Here is a 13258-nt window from a genome sequence, read left to right as displayed (position 1 = left end):
CAGAACTACTCCTGTGGAAACCAGCAGAGGATTGCATTCTTTCAGTTTGCTGCCAGCCGGATGCCTCCCAATTTCAGAGGCAGTAAGTCATAGGAACAAAAATGCAGCGGTGCAAAACTAGAAAAATGTACGAATTTCATTTCAGGAAAGTTAAAGCACTTATTTTTGCATGTCAAAAAAAAAGCTGTAGCTATGTAAGGCTTTACAGAATCAGAAAAAGTGAGCGAGAAGTGACTCCAAAGTACTCCAACTATGACACAAAGTCTTGCATGTCTTTCCAGTGTATTATTCTGACAGCACCATCATTGAGACGGATATGTCTCCATAAACTAAAACTATTTCTGAATGCTGTGGAGCTTATTTAATAGTTTTCTTCTCACAGAGCTGAGATCTGTGCTTCTGTCTACCAATGTTTTATTTTTCTGGGTCACTGCTTTGGTTGCTTTTAAACTGCAGAAGTGACTTTAACTGATGATGATCCATATCAGAGTGTTGAATGAATTTTTAAAATGGGTTTCCACCAGATGTAAGCTCTTGGTGCAGCTTAACATGTCAAAAAGAAAGAAAAAAATAGAACATCTGAGTGTGGGAACTTGAATAACATTTTTGAAAGGAAAAAAAATTTTGTTTATGGAAGGGCTCGCTTCCTGTTTTTTTTTTTCTTTTAGACAATTATTTTGTAAAAGATCATAGATCGGTTTGCAAAGTGTGTTGTTCTAGTTTCTGCTTCAAAATAAACTTAATTAATGTTTAAGTTTTGCACTCCAAAAATTTTGGTCGCCTTCTTCCACCCTAAATTGCATTAAAAACCCTGTCCTGGTCACATTTGTTCATTGGCATAATAATGAGCAGAGAAACAGAGAGAAGAGAGGAAATGTGGCTTCTTTCACAACATCTCAGCTCCTCCGGTCATCCCATTAAAATGCATCATTTTCCCTGCAGCAGAGCCTTTTTTAAATCACCTTTTTTGTTGCCTTGGTTGCAGCTTAAGTCCAGTCATCAAAGAGAGTCAGAGGACAAAGCATGGAGGAACATAGTTTTTTTTTGAGGGAATGCAGGAGTCCCTGTATGTACACACAGAGGATGCTATGCATGACATTCCTGAGGAACGGATGGGAAGCAGAACACCCATCTGTCTCTTGAATCACCTGCTCCATGCTGCCACTTTGACTGTTAATGGACTCCAGATATGCAAACACAGGTCCTTCGTTCTGCACTTTTAAACACTCGTGAGCAAGCTGTATATCAGACAGGCTTCACATTATATAACTGCTGTCTATGAACACAAAATAGATGCCGAAAATGTTATTCCGTCTTGCTTAAAAAGTCTTGCTTAAAAATGCATTCATCCTATTTTTCATGCTATAAGTTTCTCCGCAGTATAAGTTGCAGTTGCTAAAAATCCCCAAGAAAGAAGAAACAAATCATATACAAGTCCCACTGGAGAATTTTTTAGGAAAACAAAACACGGGACCATGGACATGTTACCTTAAAAGAAATGCATTAAAATAATAATAACAATAATGGCGTGTTTAGCTGTGTTTAGCTTAGCTTCATGAAACATAGGAGGAATCTGGTATAATAATGCGATTGTGAACACATTCATTCAAATAAACATTGCATGAAAAACACGATAATAAGTCAACGAAAGTCTTTATATCACTTCAAATCACTGAGTCCATTGAATTCTTGATCCTCTGTGTCGCTTTTGAGCAACTGCGCCAAGTCTGGCATAATTTGAGCAGAGCTTCTTCTGCGTTGATGTCAGTAGTGAATATTTATACATATACACACCTACAGGGCCCTTTAGCAGTTGCTGCTATTCTTTTTTTAAACCAGGTATGAGTCGCACCTAAGGGTAAAGCTGCTTTCACACTAAATGTGATTTGCAGATCAGGGGCATTCGGTTTCAATGTTAAATCAATGTACCGACGTGATCAGAGGTCCTGCAGCGCGTTCTGAGCGCCGGTGCATCGGCCTGGAAGCGGCACAATTTGGGTGTTGCGTCGCGTCGAAGTGAAAAGACATGAACTTTGGCATAAGACACGTTGCATCAACCAATCAGGGACTCCGTTTTGGCACGCGATCAGCTGGTGGAGTCTAGAACCAACACAGCGGAGAATCTGTTTTTTTCTCCTCCTGAAGTTTTTAATATTTTACTTTTAGTAAGATTGTCCATTTTATTCTTATTTTTGTTTTTTTCCTTCCTCGGATAAATTCTCAAACTGGGTCACAGAAAGATGGAAGTACCGCTGAAAGACTCAGCTCCTGCAGTAGATAGTGAAGTTCTCCTTACTTGGAGAGGGTCAGAATGATCTCATGAACCCAGACATGGTGACATGATTACCATCGCTTTTGTAGAGCTCTTCAAAATCAATAGACCTAAGCTCTCAACATCCTTTGTGACCTCCATGCATGTCAATGAGATGTACAGACAATGCTCTCATGTAGCAATAATGCAAAAGAATTGCACATGAATTTGTTTAAATACTCGTTTAAATCCTGCAACCAGTTTAGTTTTGACTCTGAAAGGGGAATTCCTGAGAGCTCCACTTTTCTTGGGATTCCAGATGAATGAATTCAGTGCTTCAGTTTGTCGTCTGGGAAACGCAGCTCTCACAAAAAACACAAAAACAAAGAAACCTCAAAACTGACTGAAATTTTATTCTGTTTATGCTGGTGTTTTTGCCCTGTTATCTAAAACCTGACATCAGCACCAACACAGTACAAAAGTTTCATCATAGTGTCCCTGTTGATGCATTATCGTCATCGCCCCCACAGACCTCCTGAAATGTTCACATCCTGCCTGTAAGTGAGCTTCATCGCTGGATTATTTTTGGCTTGCAGCCTGAAGGCATTAGCGTTAAAGCGCTTCTCTCGTTTTTTTTCCTGATGATGGGGTCCTACGCAAATATTTATCAGGTCACCAATTACTGCACCCAATGTTCTCAGACGTATGCACACAAAACGCCATGCCTCCGCTGGAAAGGTTTGGATGTATACATTCCAAAAAAATCCAAGCGCTGCCTGTTGTTAGTGTCTCACTAACTTTTGCCTTAAACCATATGTTCAACTCTGTGCCAGGAGACACTCCTGTTTCTCAAAGCCCGTTTGTGTTGCAGGAAACATTTTTGTGCGTTCCCATTTCAGAGCAGCTAATGCAAAAAGGCATCTTTTGTCTCAAAGCTTCTTAAATGTGCTCGTGGCTTGGAAGCACTCAAATCTATTCTAAAAGCAAATTGCTTTCTTCAAAACATAAATACATGATAAATATATTCATTTCCACATACAATGATCTGATTAGCAAACCCGATAATCCCCTATTGCCATGGATTAACGGCATTACTCTCTTTGAAATTAGGATTAATCAATATTTTTAGAGAAAAAAGAAAAAAAGGCTGATTTGCTTTACCATGAGAAAATACTTTCTAAGGACGTAAATAGCAAATCTTTGCAAAAAGAACATTGTGAAATTGGTTTGAGCCTTTTATTTTGACTGATTAAAAACAAGTGAAAAAAACTTCTGTATGTAAATATCAAATCTCTGGGGGGGGGGTTAAACTAAAACAGGGTTTGAAAACAGCATAGGACACTGAGGTTAGGTTTTGGAAAGATGCACTCATCATTACATCAGCAGAACTTCCTGAATAATGATCCAGGCTGCAAAAAGCTCATCCGAAACAAAAAGTTTCAACTTTTTTTAAGTTGAATCATTTGTAAGAACAAAGTAGTGACACAGGCCTGAATTTACATGATAGTGCCCTTAACTTGACCTTTTGTTGCACGATCTTTAATGGAATTTCTTTAAAAAATCGAATCCTTTCTGCATCAGTGAATGAGATCTCTGCATCCACCGACAGGTATTTTAGTCCACTCCTCATGGGCAAAGTGCTGCGATTGTCAGCAATGTGAAGTGTTTTCCTCAGACAGCATGTTTCAGCTCCTTTCATCAGAATTTTGCTTTTTTGACATTCTTAGTGTTTTATTTGTTATTTGTGTTGTGGATCATTTTCCTTTTGGGAGGCCTGTGATCTGCAGCTGGAACCAAGTTTCACCTGGAAGAACATTTTACTCCACAATGACTTGGAATTTTCTGAGGCTGGCTCCTCAAAAGATGTTGAAGGGAGGTTAGGATGGCATTTCTGATGGCTGGACATAAGGGTGGAATAATCTTCCTTACTGGCAGCTGAACAACGAGTTCCTTTCAACTTACAGTAGTGACCATCACTGGAAGTGGTTTGGGATTTCTAGAAGACAATTTCACCACAGCAGTCTTTAATGGACCACAGCAAATACCGAGCTACTCTCTAGCTCAAAGTATTTTCATCCTAACCCCAAATATTCCAATGTTCCAACCCCACTTAAGTCCTCCTTTTTTTCAAATGATTCTGACCAGAGATGGTAATAGCACATGAAAGATTAGCTGTTCCATTGCTGGGCAGCACAGTAGCTGGTTGGTCATCAATGTCAACACAGACATGTCAATGACGTATATTTTGTAGAGTTTTTGTGTTTCCTCCGTGCATTCCTGGGCTTTCTCTGGGACTTGCAGCTGCCTCCCACTCTCCGTAGCGTTGCATGATTGTTTGATTGCTGTTTCCAAATTGACCGTAGGAGTACATGTGAGTTTGCGTGGTTTTTTAACACACTAATTTTCTCAATTTGTCACATACGAATGCACAGACGAGATAGCTTTGTGTCAGCTGGCAGCTCCCCGTAAAAGCTTATATTGCCAGTTTCCCACACAAAGACCTCTATAGATGCTACTGCTTACCATCCCTCTGCAGTTTGGTCCACCTACCAGCACTTTTGAGCCGGAAGGCAAGTGATAGGGCGACATCAACTTAATTTAGAGCCATACAGGTCAGAGATGAGAAAAAACTTCTTCGTTTTTTGGTTTTTTGGTTTTTTTAATGTTAATTTAAATAAAAATAAGAAAAACAAAGCCTCATGAACATTTTCCATATTGTAATGATGACAAGTCTCCCATAAGCTTAAGAAGAGTGGCATGTCCAATAATCACTCTTTAAGTGTGCTTTGTGCAATTGAAAAGAAAACAAGCTCTTGACCAAGAGTCAGTATGTAAGCAGCAGCAAGCAGGAATGTTTCTTTTTTGTGTGGTATTGATCTCTGTATTGGCGTATTGCAGCCTGTCTGAGGTGTTCCACACCTCCTGAAACCTGGGAGAAGCTCCAGCGCTCCCGCAAGTGTGAACAACACAAAACTTATGCAGGAAATGTTATTTCATCTCCTTCGCTGTCTGTAAAGGAACATACACCTCTTTTCTCACCTTTATGTTTGGCTGAGTCAAAATTCATTGTATAGTTGCAGGAAGCCAAATGGATTTTTTGTTCATGAGTCGTATGCAGCAGCAAAGACAGGCTCCATTACTTACACCTTATGAGGTTAATGTGAGCCACAGGGCCGCAGAACAACTACTCCTCTGTCTAGGGACTGGACTGCTGGAGAAAAAGTATTGCTGTCTGCTGATGAGTCTTAAATCAAAACACAGAGAGCATGAAATGAGGGAAGGAAGGGCATAAAAATGTGGAGTTAGAAGAAAAGACGTCATTAAGAAGATTCTGGATTGGTACATACAGAAGCTTTTCTCAGGACTGGATAGTCAGTGGCATCATTTAGGAGTTATTATTGCTGGGGGAGGACTATGGCAGTGATTTAAAGGTGTTTGAAAAATGGCTGTTCTGTAAGGAGAAAAAGAAGAACTAAAAAGACTTGTGATGAAGAACTGGTTATTATCGAAGAGCAATAAGTTCTTTTTTTTATTACATGTAGTTAAAATGTTCAACACTGATCATCTGGATAAAACTTTAAGCAAAAGAGACATTTTTGCCTTCACAGTGCAAGCAGACTGAAGACTCATCACTGATGTTTTATACCATAAGCTGAGAGAGAAAAGCAAAGTACAGGATTTAGATTATAGAATCTTTTTTACCCAGACGTCCTTAATCCAATCTATTCTATTTTATCACAGGTAAAGAAACAGACAAAACAGTTTTCTTAGAACTTTTCACACTGATAAACTACAGTAAAAAATAAAAGATTTTTACAATTTTGAAAAACAATGAGGCTAATCAAATGCTATAATTTCTACATACATATATTTATAAGTGTTTAAAGAGAAAAACGTTGAAATAATACGTGTTCAAATCTAGTATGTACGGTGGCCCTGAAGTGCAAACCATTCAACAAATCACTCGATACAAAAACATTTTTAAGATCACAGCAACAATTTAAAAAGCGTATTACATTTTAGAAAACAAAACAAAATTTCAGAAACCAAAACATAAAAAAGAAAACAGAAAAAAAAGAAAAAAAGATTTCAGAAAAAAAAATTAATTTCCAGAAAAAAAAAAGAAATATTACAAAATGAAAACATTTCAGAAAAAAAAAAAAATTCCAGAAAACAAAATGAAATAAAAAAAAATGAAAAACATTTCAGAAAAAAAATGAAATATTAAAAAATGAAAAACATTAAAAAAAAAAAAAAAAAAAACATTTCAGAAAAAAATGAAATCTTCAAAAATGAAAAACATTTCAGAAAAAAAAATGAAATCTTCAAAAATGAAAAACATTTCCAAACCGGAAGAAGCAGGTACTATGGGACAACGCTGATTGGATGATGTTTGTCAATCATTTGAACTGAAAAGTATTTTAAATGAAGCGATGACGGATTTTATCGTCCAAACAACAATGTACTATAATAATCCACGTATTTCCCATTTACATATTAAATCAAAAATGCAGCAAACAGATAATGAAGGTTTAAATTATTTTTTGAATATTTCGTCTGAAGCAGAACGGTCACCCGGAAGTAGTTTGTGTGGATGACGTCCGTTCTGCAGGTAAACAATGAAAGGGACGGTAAAACGTTAACATAAACGTTAATCTTTGAATATTTAGCGGATGTGATGACAGAACGCACCCAGAAATATCAACACCAACCAGGTTTACAAATGTTTCAAAATGTCGTGAGAAGATTCTGTCTAAAGCAGCAGCTGCGAAGAAACGTGTGTTAAAGACGGCGCACATCAGGAAATGCAGTCCCGCCATCCACAGATAAGGTATGGAGGCACATTTGTTTGATCTAATAAATGTAGCGTTAAACGTGATTTCTAGGTGGGTGTTTACAGACAGATCCAAGATCCTTCAGTCATACGTTAATGACAGGTTACCTCATCACCTGGAGAGGGGGGGTCACGTGGGCAGGATTCTCAGACAGGTGTACCAGCGGCATAAATCAGCAAAGCTGTCAGGTAAACTGCAGCAGTTTGTGTCTCAGAATAACATTTATGAATGCTTCTTATTCACACTATTAAGATCTGTGACTTTAGAGTGTGTCAGTGCACAGAAACATGACAGTAAATGACTGGATGTGCACATCATCAGACACGTCCAGGTGTGTAACTAACGGTGGCAAAGTCTGTAGTGTAAAAGAAATCTTTAAAAAAAACGTTTTAGTCTTTCAGGCAGAGGAGGAATACCAAATTGTTTTAGAATCTATTTTTTATAAGACTGAAATAATGTATTTTATTCTGAGTTTGGTGTTTTGACCCCTCCCTAATGAATTTCTGGTTTAACCCATTTTCTCCTCATTTTGATGAACTCAACTTTTTCCTGAATGAAAGATTAACGGCAGCTGATGTTTTTCTGTCAGGGATTTTTAATTTATTAATTTATTTCTGTCAGGGATTTCAATGGAGCTGGAGTCCAGTGCAGAGGAAGCTGCAAGCATGTACGAGCAGGAACTGGGGTCCCTTACCTGTGCATCTTCCTCTGGATGTGATGCTGAGCAGCAATGTGGACAAAGCTTCCCTGACATGACTCTTTTTGATATAGTTGTTAAGCACAAACAGACTTTCCCAGATGCATTTTTTCCTCTAATAAATGTAACTGACAGGTACGCTGAGTAAATGCTGATTGTAAGCGCAACATTTGATTGACTGCATGAAGAAGCCCATAAAGGAAAATCCACAACTGTTTCTTTGTTTCTGTTATTGAATAACGTATTCATGTTAAGTTTTCAATAAATATACTGCATTTGCTATGAAACAAATTTGTTTATTTTCATATCCATTATTACAATCCTCACGTCAGCATTCAGTTTTTTTCATTGACAAAGAAACATTTCTATACAACAGCTTTGAAAGTCAAACATCATCTTTGTTAATAAAGCTTTAAAACCTAAAATGGTAAACATGGAAAAACTCCTAAATGAAGCAAGTCTAATAGGAACATTTTAAACTGGAGTTTTGCTTAAAGGAACATTAAGTTGTTTGGAGTTGTACAAGTGTTTGATGCGATTCCTCAGATGTGATTTCCAGATCATCAGCCCGACGCTAAAGCCAGGAATTGTGCTTCGTTTTTCACTCCCCACTGCATCATTTACAACTAATCAGGCTTATGCAGCAGGTTAAAGACTTTTTTTTACAGGACCTGCAACTTAAAAAAAATTAGATATTAAGGTTAAATAATATTTATTGATTACATTGCACATAAATCATGGTGACTTGCCTTTACACTGCACAATGATATGAATGACTTTAGTCTTCTTGTATTCCCATGTAGAGCTGCCATCTGTTCTTCTGCAGCTCAAACCTTTCTGGAACTTCGCCTTGAGTAACTTCACCTGCAGAAATATCACATGTTAATTCAATTAAGTATTTTATAAACTTTTAAAGTTCATTTTTAAGTGTCAGTATATGTATATGCATGGTTCAAAAATATACAATGCACTTTAATATTATTTCCCATAAGAACTTGTTTACCGATTTCAGTCTTAAAGTCGATTTTTAGCAACACTGATGCCATATAATTACTGTAATTACTGTATAAATCACAGAATCAGGCTGGCTCGGAGCTTTTTCTCTCATGTTGTCACCGAAAACGGGAACGGCTATCATGTGAAGACGGTTCGTCTCCATCGGGTTCTTTTTGCGCATGCGCAAGATAAAAAGAAATTATCTTTTCAAAGCAGCACTTTAACATCCTAAAATTAACATCCTTAGAGACATGTGACTGACAAAAGAAAAGATCACAGAATTGATACTTACCTAAAGATGATTAACAGCGTGAACCTCGCAGCCGTAGACATTAGCGCACAGCGTTCAAAGTAAAAGTGCTCACAAACTACTTCCGGGTGACCGTGTGTCAGGCGAAATGTTAAAAAAATAATTTTAAAGTTCATTAACAGTTTGCTGCATTTTTTATTTGATATATAAATGGGAAATACGTGGATTATTATAGTACATTGTTGTTTGGACGATAAAATCCGTCATCGCTTCATTTAAAATACTTTTCAGTTCAAATGATTGACAAAAATCATCATCCAATCAGTGTTGTCCCATAGTACCTGCTTCTTCCGGTTTGGAAATGTTTTTCATTTTTGAAGATTTCGTTTTGTTTTCTGGAAATTCATTCTGTGTTCAGAAATGTTTTTCATTTTTTAATATTTCATTTTTTTTTCTGAAATGTTTTTCATTTTTTAATATTTCATTTTTTTTTTCTGAAATCTTTTTCATTTTTTAATATTTCATTTTTTTTCTGGAATTTTTTTTTTTCTGAAATGTTTTTCATTTTTTAATATTTCATTTTTTTTTCTGGTTTTTGTTTTTTCTGAAATGTTTTCATTTTTTATTTCTTTTTTTTCCTGGAAATTAATTTTGTTTTCTGAAATGTTTTTTTTTTTTTTGTCATTTTTGTTTTTCAAGTTTTGGTTTCTGAAATTTTGTTTTGTTTTCTAAAATGTAATGCTGCTTTTTAAATTTTTTTTTTTTTTTTTAATTGTTGTTGTGATCTTAAAAATGTTTTTGTATCGAGTGATTTGTTGAATGCTTTGCACTTCAGGGCCACCGTAAGTATGTAGTAAGGTAAAAAAACATTTAAATTCATTTTTTTATCTGAGTAGGCTACATCGAAGTTTTCTTTGAAAAGCACACTAGCTGCACCATGTTTTAAAGTCCAACTCCGATCATCTTTTTATCTGTTGTCAAAGTGTTCCTTGTGGTCTTTTCATTTAATGTGCCATTTTTAGCCCCCCCCCAAAAAAAACGGTGTCATTTCATAGGACATAGTATCTGCAGAGTGGCAGGAGTTCATTAGAAATTCGAGTCAGAGTTGTGGACGACACCGATGGCATAGAGAAAGATCACCCCCATTTCCCATCTTCCATCTGTTAAGTCCCTATCCTGCTATCTTACAGTCCCCCACAACCCCAACTTAATATTACTGGTGCAACAAAAATGGGGAGCAATATGGAAGCTATCCAGTTACACCGTTTTGGGCCAGATGCCGACTCAGACGAGGAAAACGAAGACAAGTGGATGCATCGCAATTGAGCAGAGCAGGGAGCTTGTGGCCCACCGATTGTAGTTTGTACTAAACAACTTGTACAAACTACAACAACTAAAAGAGATAAAATATCTAAAAAGAATATGCTGCTTTTGCCCAAATAAAATCCTGGAAGCATTAAAAGGGAATTTTAAAAAAGGGGTCCAAGACCTCAGAAAAGGAAAACATCTTCCCATCATCCCATCTGGTTTATTCCTAAAGTCTAATTGTACCAATTTTAAAACACAGTAACTGGCCATAGAAGCCTCCATAGGGTGATGTTTAACACAATGTATAGTTTCCTATTCACACGACTTAAACTAGAACCCTGAGCACTCAGGCAGAAAGCACTTCCTGTGTTCCTGAATGGACTCACTGACTGCTCCATCTGGACTCAATTAGAGGTCCAAGTTTTCAATGCTAAGCCCAAGTGACCATTAATTCCTGTTAATCAATTTTCCTTATTAGTCATGTTCTGACCTTTCAACAAGTTAACGCAAGTCCAGTGGGAATTCAAGGGGCTCTGCTCACACTGCGTCATAAATAAATAAAAGTTAAATGAATGAAAGCCCTTCACTGTAAATAACAGGAGGTTTTACTTTAAGAGTCTTGCAGTAGAATGTGACACTGGTCACATGTCCTTATTTGAAAAAAAAAGTATACCTTTATGTGCTTTTTAAGAAGGGAAATAGTATTTCTTTGTTCTTTCTTTCTTCTTTAAGCTGAGAAGAAAAAATCTCATTTCCTTCACCAAAGGGACATGTCATCCATTTACAGCAGCGTCTTAACACACAACTTTTAAACAATCTGTGTCATTTCCGAAAGAAGGAATGCTTTACAGAAATGTCTTCCATCTCGCACAGATAAACTGTTTGGACAGCTTGAGAAGGCCACGCAAACAGCGAGCCTCTGACAACAGTTCAGCTTTTTGTACCAAAATATCGGAGTTGTTTCATTGTTCTTTGTGCCAGAAACAAGGGATGGTGTTGCGAAACAAAGCTTTAGCTTTTGTGAGAGAAATCACGCCAGCCTTGATGTCTCCATATTGTTTTCCTTTAGCACTGTTCCATTTTTCTCATTTGAAGAGGACAAACCTTTATTTGTTTGTTCTTTCACATCTTTGCACCAACTGTTACCTGAAGTAGAACAAAACAGTAAGGTCACATTTACAGACAAAAGATGCTGTTCACTGCAGACCAAATAATGTCAGATTTTTCTTTTTTTGCTGTTGAGTGACAAAAACAATACTAACATATATAAGGGTCTCAGACAAACAAGCAGGCAAGAGGCTACAAAATAGATAAATGGTTATAAAGGCTACCACTCAGACTTTTAGCAGACCAATAAGAAGAGGAGCAGCAGAGGGCTGTGGGGTTCAAGTAATGAGTGTGCGGTAATGCACCTCCACACCTTAATTGGTTTGAATGAGCAGACCGGAGAGGCTCTCCATCACACAGTGGATGAGCTGTCTGTCAGGTGACAGACCATGAAGAGAAAACTAATTGGTTCTTTCCTCCAGAGACAGCCCCTGTCTTTCCTTGGGAAGCTGCCTGAAACATTGGCTGTTTGCTGATTCAGGTCCCACAAACCTGAATTTGGATCTTTTTCTGGATCTGCTGGCAAAAAAGTGGCATCCACAACTATATATCTAATTTCCAATTTAACTCCTTTTTTTGTCTGGTTACTCTAGGTGGAACTAGAAACATTTGCAAGAATCTTTGCGTGTCATCAAACTTTAAAAATGCAGAAAAGTGCATCTAAAGTAATGTGAGCAGAAAAAGCTGTTGATGTTTTAAACCTTGTGCTAACTTAGGCACTTTAACATTGGGAGTTGGGTCATCTAGACCCACTAGACAGTGCTCTGAACCTTTTTTCTTCAATGATTTGTGATCTTCACTGGTGTCCATGGATTACATGAAATCTTTCCACCTTTATCCACCTTTGTCATGGTAGGGAGAACACGTCAATGGAAAGGTGGGGTCATAGGATAGGACAAGGGTTAATCAAGTATGAAGCCTCAAGTGTTTCTTTTGAGTAAGCTGATTTATAAGGGTTTCTCCAAATATGTCTCAGGGAGTTGAATAAGAGCCCAATTTTTAAACATATGTTTGTGCAATTATTTTTCACATATCTGCTTGAACTTATAAAAGCTTTACCTGGTGCTGGACTTTTCAGTTAAGGAATGGTATCTTGAACTTTATTGATCTGTGCTCAGGCAAGGTTCCAATGTGGTGGCCTTTAATGTTTAACTGGGACCCAGTCTTCCAAATGCTGGAGTGTCATATGTTGCAGTTCTTCAAAAAACCACTGGAAGCTGTTTGTAAAAGGAGTAATGTCCTATTCACCCCACTGTTTAGACCTCTAGTTTCAAACCAATAATGTATATACAGAAAGGTGTCCATTTTTTTCTATTGATTATTTTGTTAGTTTATGGCCGCTTTTTAATCAGCTTTTTTGGTTTTATTGGAGCTAATTTTCTCATTAAAACTGCAACTTTAATAATAATAACAATTGATGCTTTATTTATCCCATAATGGGAAGTTCTCCTACGCATTTGACCCACAAAAATATGAGCAGTGAGCTGCACCTGAACCACACTCAGGAGGCAGTAGCGTCAGGAATCAAACCCTGGATTCCTGCTTGGCTGCCCCTTACCTTACGAACCGAGCTACCCAGCTGCAAACTTTATTGAGTTGAATAGAGTAAAGCTCAGTCAATGTGCACATCCCAATATTCATTGGGTGAAATAACGACACATTTTTGCAAAAAGATTACAGAATAAATATTTTATAGCTTTCATAAGTGTATACAGAAATGCTACCAAGCTAGCTGAAACCACCATTAGATTATCTTTATACGGTTCCTTTGCAAGTTTTCAGTTTTATACAGTTCGAAGCAGGTTCATTTCACC

At 37.2% G+C, this 13258-nt stretch overlaps 1 protein-coding gene and 2 long non-coding RNA genes across 19 annotated transcripts in view; 2 read left to right on the top strand and 1 right to left on the bottom strand.

Annotated features, from left to right (window-relative positions):
* The window catches only part of kaznb (kazrin, periplakin interacting protein b), a 128071-nt gene that overhangs the window by 59518 nt on the left and 55295 nt on the right, over positions 1 to 13258 (top strand). The window lies entirely within an intron of this gene.
* On the top strand, positions 6892 to 7997 carry LOC144992134 (uncharacterized). The gene is made up of 2 exons (XR_013655939.1): positions 6892 to 7082; positions 7708 to 7997. It is a non-coding gene; the product is annotated as an uncharacterized LOC144992134 (long non-coding RNA).
* LOC144992133 (uncharacterized) lies at positions 8059 to 9169 on the bottom strand. Its single transcript, XR_013655938.1, has 3 exons — positions 9072 to 9169; positions 8533 to 8647; positions 8059 to 8454 (listed from the first exon to the last, which is right to left on the bottom strand). It is a non-coding gene; the product is annotated as an uncharacterized LOC144992133 (long non-coding RNA).

The sequence above is a fragment of the Oryzias latipes genome, chromosome 5 (genome assembly GCF_053564925.1).
Source record: "Oryzias latipes strain Hd-rR chromosome 5, Olatipes_Hd-rR_3.1".
Classification (NCBI taxonomy): domain Eukaryota; kingdom Metazoa; phylum Chordata; class Actinopteri; order Beloniformes; family Adrianichthyidae; genus Oryzias; species Oryzias latipes.
This window is presented reverse-complemented; position numbering and strand designations above follow the sequence as displayed.